Raw genomic sequence first — 14,263 nt, forward strand, 5'->3', positions numbered from 1 at the left:
GATTCTAGTTGGCATAAGTTCATTGTTAGCTATAGCTACGATAGTGATTCCGGACCTCTTAGGAACCACCTGAGTTGGACTCACCCATTGATTATCAGATATTGGGTATATGATACCCACATCCAATTGTTTAATAACCTCGGCCTTAACCACTTCCTTCATGTTTGGATTTAATCTATGTTGTAGTTGTCGTGATGTCTTCACATTATCCTCTAGTTGAATGTGGTGAGTACAAATCAAAGGGTCAATTCCCTTAAGGTCCACAATCGGCCATTCAAGGGCTCCATTGTGCTTAATGAGAGTAGAGATGAGCATACTCTCCTATTCTTACTCAAGGTGGGAAGAAATCACCACCGAGTATGTCTCACCTTGACCTAAATAGACATATTTTAAATCAAAGGGCAAAGGTTTTAGGTCAAGCTTCGGTGCCTTGAGGTTATACTGTAGAGGCACTACATCAATTTGGGGCAATTCTTCGAATTGTGGCCTCCACCGGTTAACTTCAAGTACCGGCATAGTATTCAGCATGGTCCCCATCTCCCTAATCATATCATCATCAAAATCATGGGAATGGGTCAGGCACGTCTCTAAAGGGTCAGAGGATAAGGTCAAAAGTGTTTTATCTTCCACGAAAGAGTCAATCATATTAATGTTGTAGAAATTGTCAACATCCTCTAACTGTTTGCCTGTGTTGAAAAAGATATTCAACTCCAATGTCATATTCCCGAAAGACATACTCATGACTCCATTCTTGCAATTAATGATTGTGTTTAAAGTGGCGAGGAATGGACAACTAAGAATCACGGGAATTTGAGTGCTCATGTTACTGATGAGTTGCGTATACAGGACGATAAAATCTATTGGGTAGTAGAATATTTCAACCTGAACTAACACATCCTCAATTACCCCTCACGGTACACGAACTGAGCAATCAACAAGTTGTGATGTGGTTAGGGTGGGTTTTAATTCACCTAAACCTAACTGTTTGCACACCGAGTAAGGAATCAGATTTACCCTTGCTCCTAAATCAAGAAGTGCGTGCTCAATTCGGTAGTTCCCAATTACACAAGGTATGGTTGGGCGACCAAAATCTTTGTATTTCTATGGCACATCTTGCTTTAGGATAGCACTCACTTTTTCAGTTAAAAAGATTTTCTTTTGAATATTTTACCGTCTTTTGGTTGTACACAAGTCTTTCAGAAATTTGGCACATGAAGATATTTGTTTAACCGCATCTAGTAAAAGAATATTTACCTTCACTTGTTTCAACACCTCTAGAATGTCCTGAGAATTAGAGAGATTTTGGTGTAACCAACCATTGGGGGAATAGGGCAATCGGCTTGCCTTGAAGTTTCAGTTCCAATTCTTGTGGAGCAATGCTAAATCTATCATCGTTGTCATCTTCCGGGTCCTTAGGCTTTTTTACCCTAACCGGAATGGTTTTTCAATGGTCTTCCCACTCCTAAGAGTAGTGATAGACTTAACTTGCTCCATCTGATTTGAAGAGCTTGGATCACTTATCTCATGTTGTGGTTTAGGATTGGGGAGAGGTTAAGCAGGAAGCATCCCCCTTTCTATAACCGTAACACGTGAATCCATCTTTTGCATAAATTTTGTAAGTTCTCGTATTGCTTGAGTAAGCTCCTTAGTTTGTGTGAAATTTTGAATCGATTCTTCTTGAGGTTTTCCTTTATTTGGAATTTGATTGAAGAAACCTTGAGGGGTAGTAGTTTTTCCATTCCTCTAACTGGAATTTGGATGATTTCTCCAACTAGGATTATATGTATTGGAGGTAGGTCCATTGAAAGGTCTTTGGTAATTGTTCAGGATATTAGATTCCTCATTCAGCACCTCTCGAAAGGCAGGTATTGTTGGACAATTTTCAGTTGTGTGAACATTGCAATCACAAATACCGCAAACAGTTTCCTTAACCTTATCCTTCTTTAGTTTCATGGCCTCGAATTTCCTTATAAGATTAGCCACTTTAGCATTGATATCATTATCCTCTTTCCAAATGTATAATCCACCCCTTTCCTTTGATTGAGTAAGCTTAGAAGTGGTACTTGATTTTGGGAATGTGTCTCATGATTGTGTGTTTTCAACAAGTCTATCCACAGAGTCCCACACATCCTCGACATTTTTATTCATAAATTCCTCATTGCACATTGTTTAGACCAATTGGCGCATGAAAGATGTCAGACCACCATAGAAAGTGTGTAATGCACCACATTTCAAAATCATGTTGTGGGCATGAACTGACAAGATCCTTGAACCGCTCCCAAAATTGGAAGAATACTTCATCCTCCTTTTGGGCAAAGTTCATGATTGACTTTCTAAGGGTGTTCATGTTATGATGTGGAAAAAATTTCTTTATGAACTCCCTTATCATGTCATTCCATGTGCTAATAGATCGGGGATGTAGTGAGTGCAACCACGTCTTAGCTCTCTTTCAAAGAAAAGGGAAAGAGTTTTAATCTGACCGTGTCCTCAGACACGTTAGGAAAATATAATGCGGCTATAATCTCGTCAAACTCTTTCAAGTGTAGATATGGACTTTCATATTCAAGTCCATAGAATTTTGGAAGGAGTTGGAGGCTTAATATCCATATGTCCCGTATTTTCTAGAAAAATCATGCATGAGGGCATGCTCACCCCTGCCGGTTGTAGATAATCTCGTAAGGTACGAGGTGGGCGTTCTTGATGCACCTCATTTCATCCTGGACTTCCTCAACCCTAGGTTGAGGTTGTCTTCCCGGTTGATTGACCGGTTGATTGGCAGCCGTAACCTCAATTAACTATGCCGATCTCAAGTAATGTCTAATCCTGCGATGGATGGATAACCCCTCAACCAATCCTCTTTCACTCAAGAGACGTAGAGTGTTGTCACGAACCCACTTGGGCATGAAATACTCTCAGCCCTCAATTTCAGATTCTAACCTAAACCTAAAAGAAAGAAAGGAAATAGAAATGTAGAAATAGAGAGAGAGGGAATTAGAAAATTAGAAGTTCTTAAATTAAGATCCTGCAAAACAAAACAAAACAAAACAAGTCAATTTCTAAAAAAAAATAGAAATTCTAAAATTAGAAAGTTTCTAAAAACAAATTAGGAAAGTAAACTAGTTTCTAAAAAGGAAAGTTTCTAAAATTAGAAAATTAGAAAGTTTCTAAATAGAGAAAATAGAAAGTTTCTAAAAAGAAAAAAGGAAAGTTCCTAAACCTAGAATTAGAAAGTAGATCTAAGAAAGTTTCTAAAAAAGAAAAAAGAAATAGTTTCTAAAAATTAGTTTCTAAAAACAAATTAGGAAAGTTTCTAAACCTAGAAATAAAAAGCTAAGTTGGTTTCTAAAATAATTCAGAAAACCGTAATCCAAAAAATAGAAACTAGAAAAACCCTAATCTTAACCTAATTCCAAAACTAGCAATTCCCAAAAAAACACAACTGTTAGTCCCAGGCAAAGGCGCCAAAAACTTGTTCACAACCCCATGTGTAGGGTCACAATGTAGTAATAATCTCGGTAAGACCGAGATCGAATCCACAGGGACTAATCTTGTGAGTATTCTAAAAGCAACTAGAAGTAGAACTAGAAAAAGATGTAAAAACTAATTCTGAAGTGATTGAGAGTAATTGTGAGAGATTTAATGAAAAACTTAAGAAAATCAAAGGTGGGAAAGTAGGGTTTCCAAGGATCCACTTGTAGGTTCTCAGGATGCTACCTTGCTTGATTCAAGGACGAAGAGATTTGCCAGATCTCTAAACTTCTCACGGATCTAATCATCAATGGATGAGAGCTGTGATGATTTGGAAGTGATTCCATCACCTACCCATGCCCAGGAGACAAGGCAAACAATAGGATCTACCAATCACATAACCAATCATAAGAGAATTGTGAAGGTTAGGAAGGATTCCATCATCCTACCATGCCCAAGGGACGATGGTGAACAACAAGATCTCCTAATTTCACATTCTCAATTTAGGAAAAGAAGATATCTCAAGCTATCACAGATCTATTGTAATTTGTCACAATAAACCATTAAAAACTAAAAATATTCTTTCATAATCAAACTAGAATCCAAGAGAGTTCAATAAAACATGAATCAAAACAAAGAAAACATCTCAATCACGCTACAAGCTTCACCTCTTAGCCCTAGGTAAGAGGTTTAGCCAACATAAACATAATTGAACTAAAAACTCTTAAGAAAAGCATGAAAACAACTAAGGAAAAGGGAGAAAAACTCTTGGTGACAGCTTCTCCACGCTTTTACTCCACTCTACAAACCCGAGATGATGCGTAGGGATGTCTTAGGGACTCCTATTTATAGTTTTACATCACCTCCTTTTGCATCGACTTGGAAAAATCTAGAAACCGCCTCAAATTTAAGCAATTTCCCAAAATAGACTTTCCTCTGTGCAATTTCACAGAATGACCTAGAGTTTCAGAATATGCTTCTTCAGGACACTTTCAGGAATATGTTTGTTTTCAGGACAATTTTAGGATTCCTTTTCTTCACTTCAAATATTTAATTCAGTTCATTCATCTCTTAGTTTTCTTGGATCTTTAGCATGTGAATTCTTCAATCTTGGCCTTCTAAGATCCATCCATTGCCTTGGTGATTCTTAAGCATCAAATCCATACTTTTAGCACCCTTTTCAATCTAAGTTCTTAAATTCACCTTGCAACACAAACATGAGTAAAATAGAACATTAAGCATTATCATGTTCATAAAAGCAAGATATAAATGGGGGATAATATGCAATATTTGACCCTCAACAGCCATCTCTCTAAGAGTTCGATGGTAGTTTCTAAGATTTTGGGTTAACGATTCCATGGAGAGATGTGTAAACCTCTCATTTGTAAGAATATACTCATCAAAGATATCACCAATTACAGGGAGGCCTACTATGCAGTGAAGGTATCATAAAGTAATACTAACTTCGTCAAGGGGAAGGTGAAACAAGTTAGTGATTGGGCACCAATGGTTGAGAAAACCTTTAAAGATAGTCATATCCCTGCAAAAATACTCTGATGAAGCTGTGATCAAATCAAAGAGGTCAATTCACTTCATAATATCAGCATGTTTTTAGATAATGGCCCGAGCCCATGCACTATAATAATTTCGCAATGATAAGAGACACCTTGTTTCGAACTCCTCTGTATCCCATGACAATTTCTTAGTGAGGAAATATTGTTGGGAGGTTTCAAAATAATGAGTAGGGAAAAGTTTGTGAGGATTGTAGCACGGGCATAAGAATCACATCTTATGTACTCTATCGGCTTTCTAATGAGGTCCTTTCTCCTCGAGACATCCTTCCAAGATCTGCAGTTCTATCATAACCAAGTGATCTTTCGAAATGAGTTTGTTTTGGGTCATTTGGTCATTGGGATCGGTGTGAAGAATCGACCTATGACAGTGTAAATTTATGGGAACAGTGACCACCTCATCCTTGAATGAATTATGGAATTCAAAAATCGCTTGATGGATCTCTATACAATTCCAAATGTTCTGGAGTGTTTTCTTGGTCTTTTCTCAAGACTAATGATCTTTTCTCCTTGAAGATGTGGCTCTTTCAGTTGAAATCCCTAGTTATTTTATAGATCTATTCGCATATCGAAGGGGTTCATAAGGACGTTGTTGGAGGCTATCAAAGGCGATTTTTCTTTTACTCTCGGTCATTTGTGAAAAGCAGGATAAAGAATGAAAGAAAATTAGACAATAATTTGTTGATTGTAGAAGTTTCCTACCAAGGTAGGTTTATTGTGCGAGAATGTTGTTGCGCGAAGAGATTTGTTGTACGAGGAGGGTATTGCGCGGAAGAGGTTTGAAGTGCGAAGAATTTACTCTGAAGATGGAAATAAGAAAGTGACTGCCGAATCCGCTTGCGTAGTTATCTGGACCCAGGTCTATTGCACAAACCCGATACGCAACAGACACACCTGGCGTGCAATGGGTTATACGAAGTAGATTTTGAAACGAGGGTTGATCCTCCATTGAATCCAAAAGAGAAGATTAAATGAAGGACCAAAGGGGCATCTGTTGGAGCACAAATTTAAGAAGAAAAGAGAAGATTGAGAGTCAATACACTTTGGTTGCATGGCACGCAACAGAGTGCAGATGAAAGTCTATTGCACTGGGCGCAATGAAGGTGTATTGCTCGCGCAACAAAAGTTGATAGTGGTCCATTGTGTAGGGCGCAATGAGATTTATTCTTCATGTAATAAAGAGATATTGTGTGGAATTCAGGGTTCACATGTGTGGTTGCCTATAAATACCCCTTCTCCCTCATCATTTGCATCATTCACAAATTCTGTAAGCTAGCAGAAGATCAAGAACCTCTCTGAGAAGTTCACATGTATCTGAAGATTCTTGTTACACCACGCACAACAAGAGATCCGTGTAATGGTGGACCTAATATTCATCATGTGGTGCGCAACAAGACTGTTGCGCGAACAATGACTTTATATTCATGATCTGCATCTTCGCAGCTCTTCTGGAAGTCTAATCAGTTTCAAAGGAAAAAGAACTTCTAAAGGATCAAAAGATTGTCAATGAGACATCGTTTTCGCACAACAACTCCTCTATTAGGAAGATCATATCATGAATCAAAATATTATCGAAATTGATATTCAAATAGACTTATATATTATATTTTATAACTATATGCTTTATTTTAGAGTTAAGGAAAATATGAGGATGTAAATGAATTCCAGAATCAATAAAATATTTTATGATGATTGTTCTCTCATTCTTTCTTTATTATTATTGAATAATAATTCCCTATCAAAATACCATCGTTTCTTGTCGAAACACATACAACTGCAGAGCAAATTGTCACAAAAGAAGTAAAGTTAGCCTAAAAACAAACTAAAAAGAATGCATGCAAGATTCAAGGAATAAGTGCATACATCCCCAAAGGTCAAACCACCGACGTTAGCTTGTCAATTATTATCGAAAATATGCAAACTTCAATGACAGTTTTGCTAATGCCAAAGCATGAATTAGTAAGGTGGTGGATCATTATTCTTCAAAGGTGACACCAGATGTGTGAAGTGATCATAAAAGCAAGTCTGAATGATGTCAAAGAAATAGTCAAAAAAAGGGGAGATTATTGCCAAGACTAGAGCCAAGGGATCAAGCTCACCTCAACTAACTGCCAAAAGCACATAAAAAACTTAGACTTGTGTGAAGATTTGTCCAGACTATGGTATAAGTGAGCCAAGAGTGTGGCATTCCGGTTGTAGGAGGGAGAGATCCTCAAGAAGATGAATCATTTGAGGATTCATAAGCTCGTTCCCATGGATAAAGATGACATCATCTAAGGCAAAATGAATCAGGACCTTGGTGTCCATTTAAGGAGTGGTGGGGGTGGTGGGGATCAGGGGGGGTAAAAGTATTAGTAAACCAACGAATATTCAATTGTTTATAATGAAATCCATGCCCAAGAGGAACCGCAGCAAGGAAATTCTCCTGAACCTCATCTGCGATAGGAGGCAAGCTCCAAATTGAAGGCATAGGAGGGCCACGAAAGGGAAGCCTAGTATGCATGAATACATCTAGAGGAGTGATCCCCCATTTCCCATAGGACAACTTGCAACTTGATATATGCATGAATACATCCAGAGGAGTGATCCCCCATTCCCCACAGGGCAACTGGAAGGTATGAGTTTCATCCCTCCATCGTTCGTAAAGGGCCATCATCAGAAACCAGTTGGTGGTATTTTTATGAAACCTTAGGGAAAGAAAACTCAAGAAAGGTGAGTCAGTAAGGACGACATCAAGAAGGGGTTGAGGGCCAGGGAATCATCCATCCCACTGATTATGAACCCTACGGCCCTTCATGTCAAGCAAGGGAGCACCCTCACGAGCATGGGAAGACAAATAGTGGCTAGACCGATGAATGTAGGCCGGGGCTATCTTTGGCCCATCAGAAGGAATGGAGCAACTCCGTCTTCCTCCAAACATGGCTACACAAAAGCAGGAATGGGGTAAGTATCGAACCCCACACCCTTAAAAAGATTTTTTTAAAAAATTATACCATTTAGATGGGCCATGGAAGAGCACATGAAAGACCATCTCATTCCATGGCCCGCTTGGATGTGAAAGAGTCCGAGTATGTCTCCATATGGACTAAGGAAAGTGATCCACAACCCATATTCGAACCAAAATTTTCGAAGGTCTTAAACTCATCTACAAAGCCCTTGTTTTCAAAAACTCCAAAGAGGTGACCATCTTGTGTCTTCACCCATAAATATGTACAAATAGGCAAGCTCACTTTGAACATTCATCACCTCTTGTGAGGAGTCATGTATAATTTAGAAAAACCAAGTCCCTTCATTCACATGAGCCCAAAAGCAATTCGAGGCCCACTTAAATCTCAAATCAAGAGAAAGGGATATGGTTGTTATAAACCAAACCACAAGAAACCAACAAAATCATTCAAAAGAAATTAAAAAAGATTGCCTATATGTCCATATCCACATGGGTTCAACAAATTATAAGGCCCACTTGAGATAAAATATGGCCCCGTGGATTGTGGGCCAATCTCTCACTCCCATAGGTAAACTCGGACCCTTTCACAAAGTCTTGGGAAGCAAAATCTGATGTGAGCCTCCGAAATTTCCTATGGGCCCAACTATCTTCAAGGAGTAAAAGAAAGGAAATGAAAAGAAGCAAGAAAAGTGCATGAAAGGAAAACGAGGGGAAAAAAAAAGGAACCAAAATGAACCTTAGGCCCACCAAAGTACATATGAGGCCCAAAGGTTCACTTTGAAAACACTTATTTACATGGAAAAGTTTCCTCCCTTTGCACATTTGATATACATGGGAAAAATGACATTGTATAAAGTGGGAAAGAAAAATAAAAATGAAAATGAAAGAAAGATAAAAGAAAGAAACTTCAACTTCATGTCCATGCACCACCTTTGTCTCTTGAAAAACACTTGCACTTGCTACACACTTGATCTCCTTTGGCCAATCTAAACACAACCTATGGAGATAAGAAGAGGGAGGAAGAAAACCAAAAGAACAAGCCACAAAGCTAAGGAAGAGGAGAGAAGAATGAATAGAGGAGAGAGAAAATGAGAAAGGTAGAGAGGAGATTTCGAAACAGATGGTCGGACAGCCACCCCTTGGGCCACCTTATATAGAAACCATCTACGCATCCCATTAACTGTGACCTGGGAAAAACCAGTGGGCAAAGAGAGGACGAGCAGTGCCTAGTGGGCCACTCGTCAATTTTCAGGTGATGGGATTAGGCATAGCCCTCTCCCCTTGGGAAGAGAACTTTGGGAAGAGTTTTTTGCAAGGAAAACTTGCACAAATGGAAGGGAGAAGTGATGGAAGAGAGAGGAACAAATTCAAAAAATGGAGAAATTTTTTTAAATAAATTCAAATCTGAATTTATCATAAGAAATTGAATGAGAAATTAAGGAGAAATTGAAAGGGAGAGGAAAAGACTTATTTCAATTTTTAAAAATCTTTAAAATATTTAAATAAAAACCAACATCAATCGCAACCGTCGATTTTGTGATCCGATAGACTGGATTATCTTAAAAAATAAAAGACATTTTCAATAAAAACTAGCATCGATAACAACCATCAATTTCGCGATCCGGTGAACTGGATAATCTTCAAAAATAAAAAACATTTTCAATAAAAACCACCATCAATCACAACCGTCTATTTCCTAATCCAATGAACTGGATCAACTTAAAAAATCAAAAAATATTTTTAATAAAAACTAGCATTAATCGCAATCATCGAATGGATTTTGCAATTCGATGGACTGGATCATCTTCAAAAATCTAAATATTTTCAATAAAAATCATCATCGATCGCAACCATCAATTTAGCGATCCAATGAATTGTCATCTTCAAAAATAAAATAAAAATATTTCCAATAAAAACCAACATTGATTGTTACCATTAATTTCACAATCTGATGGACTAGATCATAATTAAAAATCACAAAAAAAAAAATCAATAAAAACCAGCATCAATTGCAACCATCAAATTCGCAATCCACGATGGAGTGGATCATTTTCAAAATTCACAAAAATAATCTAATAAAAACCAGCATGGATCGCGACCATCGACTTTGCGATCCAATGAACTGGATCACTTTTAATATTCAATGAAAACTAGCATCGATCACAACCGTCAATTTTGTGATCCAATGGATTGGATCACCCTCAAAAATCACAAAATATTTTAATAAAAATTAGCATTAATCTTGACCGTCAATTTCATAATTAGATGGAGTGGATCATTTTTAAAAATCAAAAAAATACTATAATAAAAATCGGCATCAATCGTGACTATTCACAAATCTGATGGACTGGATCATTTCAAAAATGTTAAAAAATATACCCCCGACAAAGCACACGTAAAAGGTCAGAAAAATCCCCGGCGGAGCTCTAAACCTTTATTATCCCTAATGAGCCATTGAGATGATGAAACCGATTGACCATACACCAGAATCTTGATCACAGCTGTCAAAATGATCTTAATCATGGTCGGGGCAAGGGAACACAAATTGTATGGTCAAGTATCATGCCCAGCTGAATAAATTCCAAACTTAGTTGCTCGACCGCGGGAAGACAGATCGGTCATTTGTATATTTTTAATAAAAATCGGTTCACTGAAAATCCCATAAGCATCCCTAGTGGAGATAATCACGCAGGTTGAATCACATTTATCATTTTTTTAAAAAAAATTACAATAAAAACCCCCATGGAGTATTGCTCCCCGGTGTAGGGTGACTTTTATCAGAAAAACTTCAAAAGAGTGCACGACTTCTAAGGTACTAGGAAATCTTCCATTTCTCTAGGTGGAGGCCAACATAAAAGCAAATAAGATTTGATGATTCTAAGTTTCCCCGGAACCGTTGGATCCTCATGCGCACAAAGTGCGATCGATCTAAACTCAGAGTGAGAGAACGATCGTACTAAATTTTAATGCTATGAATGGATGATAGGCCAAATCCTAGTTAGAAGAAACCATTTGAAAATGTGAAAAAGATAAATTATAACCTAAGTATCAAAACCAGCATACTACATGAAAAACCACCTGCACATACCTAGTCATGGATATTTGCACACCTTGGTCAAGTCCAAGTTGGCATAGTGAGATCCCTGGAAGGCCGTAGAAAATGCAAAGTAAGTTGTTCGGACAACCCCAATTGCAGGGCTGTGATGTAGTAATAACTCGGTGAGACCGAAGTTGTAGCCACATGGACTTTCAATTATGCGATTTTTAAAATACTTTTTATAATTAGAACTAGAACTAAACTAAATATTAGAATCTAGCTCGAGTAATTTTGAAAGAAACTATTAAGAATAAAACATTAGAGTGTCAAGGATCCACTTATAGTTATATTTTAATATTAATTGATATACATGAAATATTGACAGTTATACTCCTAAAATTATGCCTTTTAGTATCTTATTTTAGCCTAATTCCATCTGATTTTGTAATTGTGATGATACTTACAGATAATGGAAGATGATGTGAAAAACGGAACAGATACGGAAGAATATACCTCTCCCAGATTTATGGTCCAGATGAGCTTTGAAGTTGTCCAACCCTCAGGAAATCATCCAAGGCAGGTCATAGAATTTTATTAGGTGAAGAAAATGAATGGAGATATCGGATTGCAATTATTTGGAAATCCAGGGGGCCACATGTATGTTGAATATGAAATTTTGGGATGATACTGTGACTATACGGTTAAAATAGTATCACGAGTATGCCAGATAGTCCAGATTGAATGACAACAATTTGTGTGGGCTAGAGTACAGCGAGAGAGCATAAATGCTACGTACACCAACATTAAAATATCAACTTTTTCTTGGAGCGAAATCTTGAGCTGACTTTTTTACCAGTGTGAAGAGTGCGTCGAAAAATGCCAAGGTATCAAGTTTCACTTCAATCTGATGACCATGAAGGAAGTTACAAGAGAAAAATGAAAACTAGTAATTTTTGTAAAAGAGAATAACAATATGATGAGCTCCTTACGTATGCTTATGTCATCCTAATTCCTTGAAATTTTGGATTGAAATTAGGGATCCAATTTGGCCCATCTGATCCATTCACCTTAAAGAGCACATGAAATTAGGGCTCAGGTCCAAATTTAGTTGGAATATGAGATGCCAATACACCAGACGATCAAAATCTAATTGATGGACGTTTGAGTATTTTTTTTAGAGTTATGGTCATCCATTGCTCATGCCTACGGTCCATTTAGGCAAATAACATGCCTGAAATACTGCAGATGATTCAGATTGTGAATCACTATCATATATTTTAAAATAAAAGAAAATATATATATCTAGAAGGAAAGAAAAGGGCACGTCACGTGCGTTGGCTGCTAGAAAGAAAAAAAAAAAAGAAACAAAGAGGCGGCTGCCTCTATTCGGTCCTAGGTAAAATAAAATAAATTTAAAAAAAAAAAAAAAGAGGAGAGAGGAGTTGCTATTTTGGGTTTTCAATCGGCGAAGAAATAGAAAGGAGTTTCCATTTTTCCTCCAGATAGATGAAAGAAGAAGCTGCCGTTGAAAGTTTTGGGGCGGCTTAAACAGCTATAAAGCTGTGTGAAATCATCTCCTCTAGAGGGGAGATTGCTCGAGAAGAGGTTACACCAAAACAGATTGCTCCAAAAAAGATTTCTTTTGACGGTATTGGGGTTGACAGATTCATCTCAGATTGAAAGAAATCAGAAGGTTGTGTAAGGGATATGCTTCTTATCAATTATATTTTTCTTCTTTCCATTTAAATCTATGTTACATCCTATGAATTTTTAATTTCTTAGTTAGGGCTGAGATGAAGCCCCTTAATTTGAATGATTCTTGTTGTTTGTTGATTTCATCCGGAATTAATTGATTTATTTCTTTCTCTATTATGATTAAATGAAAACTTCATACCTCTCTAATCTATAAGCTTACCCAAAGTCTAGAAGTGGATGTTAGTTGGAATGTTATTCTAGATGTGCTTTTGTCTGACCATGAACAGGTTTTCCTATAGAGAAAGAAATAGGAATTTACATCTATTCATGCCTAAACATGGATGGAAAGATGTGATCCTTGAGATTTTTTTTTCCAATTTCATATTCATAATCAAGATATTAGATAGTGGATGTGGATTTAAGTGGTTTGGTTGATTCTTAATATCTATATATACGTGACAATTGATGTGCGTGCATTAGGGACAATTGATGTTAAGGGAAAAATCACTTATGCTTCAAGGGAATTATACATCCTGTGTGCCTGAGCAAGGTCACTTAAATTTATATCAATCTAAATTAGGGTAAATCAACAAGTAAAACAAGAGTTAGGATAATTAGGGGTGGATTCAAAAGTCCTAATGTTCTCCTTGAGTGAATTTTCCTTCTTGTTCTTAGTTATTTTTCATTGATTTTTGTTATTTTACTTAATAACTAGCTAAACTATTTGTTGGATTAGTTAAGAAGAATCATAAAATTCGAATTGTGACAACCAGTCCTCATGGGAATGATCTCGTAATACGTACCGTGTCTACACCTGATTCGTATACTTACGAGTTTAAAATCAATTTAAATCAGGTTGGTTTAAATAAAACATCATTAATTCACTTGATTCAATTGGATTACTCAACTGGAATTGAAGTCCTATCCTATCTAGTCGAATAATGGAGCGGTTAGATCATCATTCAAATATTTAAAACAACTTTGAACTTCAATTGAATTGGTTCCCACCTGATGCACCAAAGTATTGATCGCAAGGAATTCAAAGCATCTACCATACTTACAATAGATCAATGGATTTTACAGATCAATCTTCGCAAAAGAAATAAGAAATTATTCTTAGATTTCCTAAGCATCCAATGTACTTAGATTCAACAATGGATCAAAGTAAATAAAAGGTATATTTTCATTCAAACCAAATATCAATAAATTATTTAACATTCAAATTAAATACTTAAATCAAAGTAAATTAAGCTTAAAAATAACTACAAGCTTCACCTCTTAGCCCTAGCTAAGGGATTAGCCAATTAAAGACATGATTGAACTAAAACTCCAAAAGGAAAAACATACAAAACTAACTGGAACCAAAGGATTGGAGAAGGAGGACTCCATGGAGGCTCCATAACTCATTGCTCCACCTTTTACCCTGATTCATATATAAGAAAGCCTAAAACATCCCTTTAAATAGGAAAAATCCACATTGTATTGAAACTAACTTCAATTTATACACTTTTTGTTATGGCTCAGTTGTAGCCGATTGGGACTTTT

At 36.8% G+C, this 14,263-nt stretch overlaps 1 non-coding gene across 1 annotated transcript; it reads left to right on the forward strand.

Annotated features, from left to right (window-relative positions):
* The first annotated feature begins 2,234 nt into the window (after positions 1 to 2,234).
* On the forward strand, positions 2,235 to 2,341 carry LOC131238281 (small nucleolar RNA R71). The gene has a single exon (XR_009167686.1). It is a non-coding gene; the product is annotated as a small nucleolar RNA R71 (small nucleolar RNA).
* Positions 2,342 to 14,263: the final 11,922 nt, after the last annotated feature.

This window comes from Magnolia sinica, chromosome 2 (assembly GCF_029962835.1).
Source record: "Magnolia sinica isolate HGM2019 chromosome 2, MsV1, whole genome shotgun sequence".
Lineage (NCBI taxonomy): Eukaryota > Viridiplantae > Streptophyta > Magnoliopsida > Magnoliales > Magnoliaceae > Magnolia > Magnolia sinica.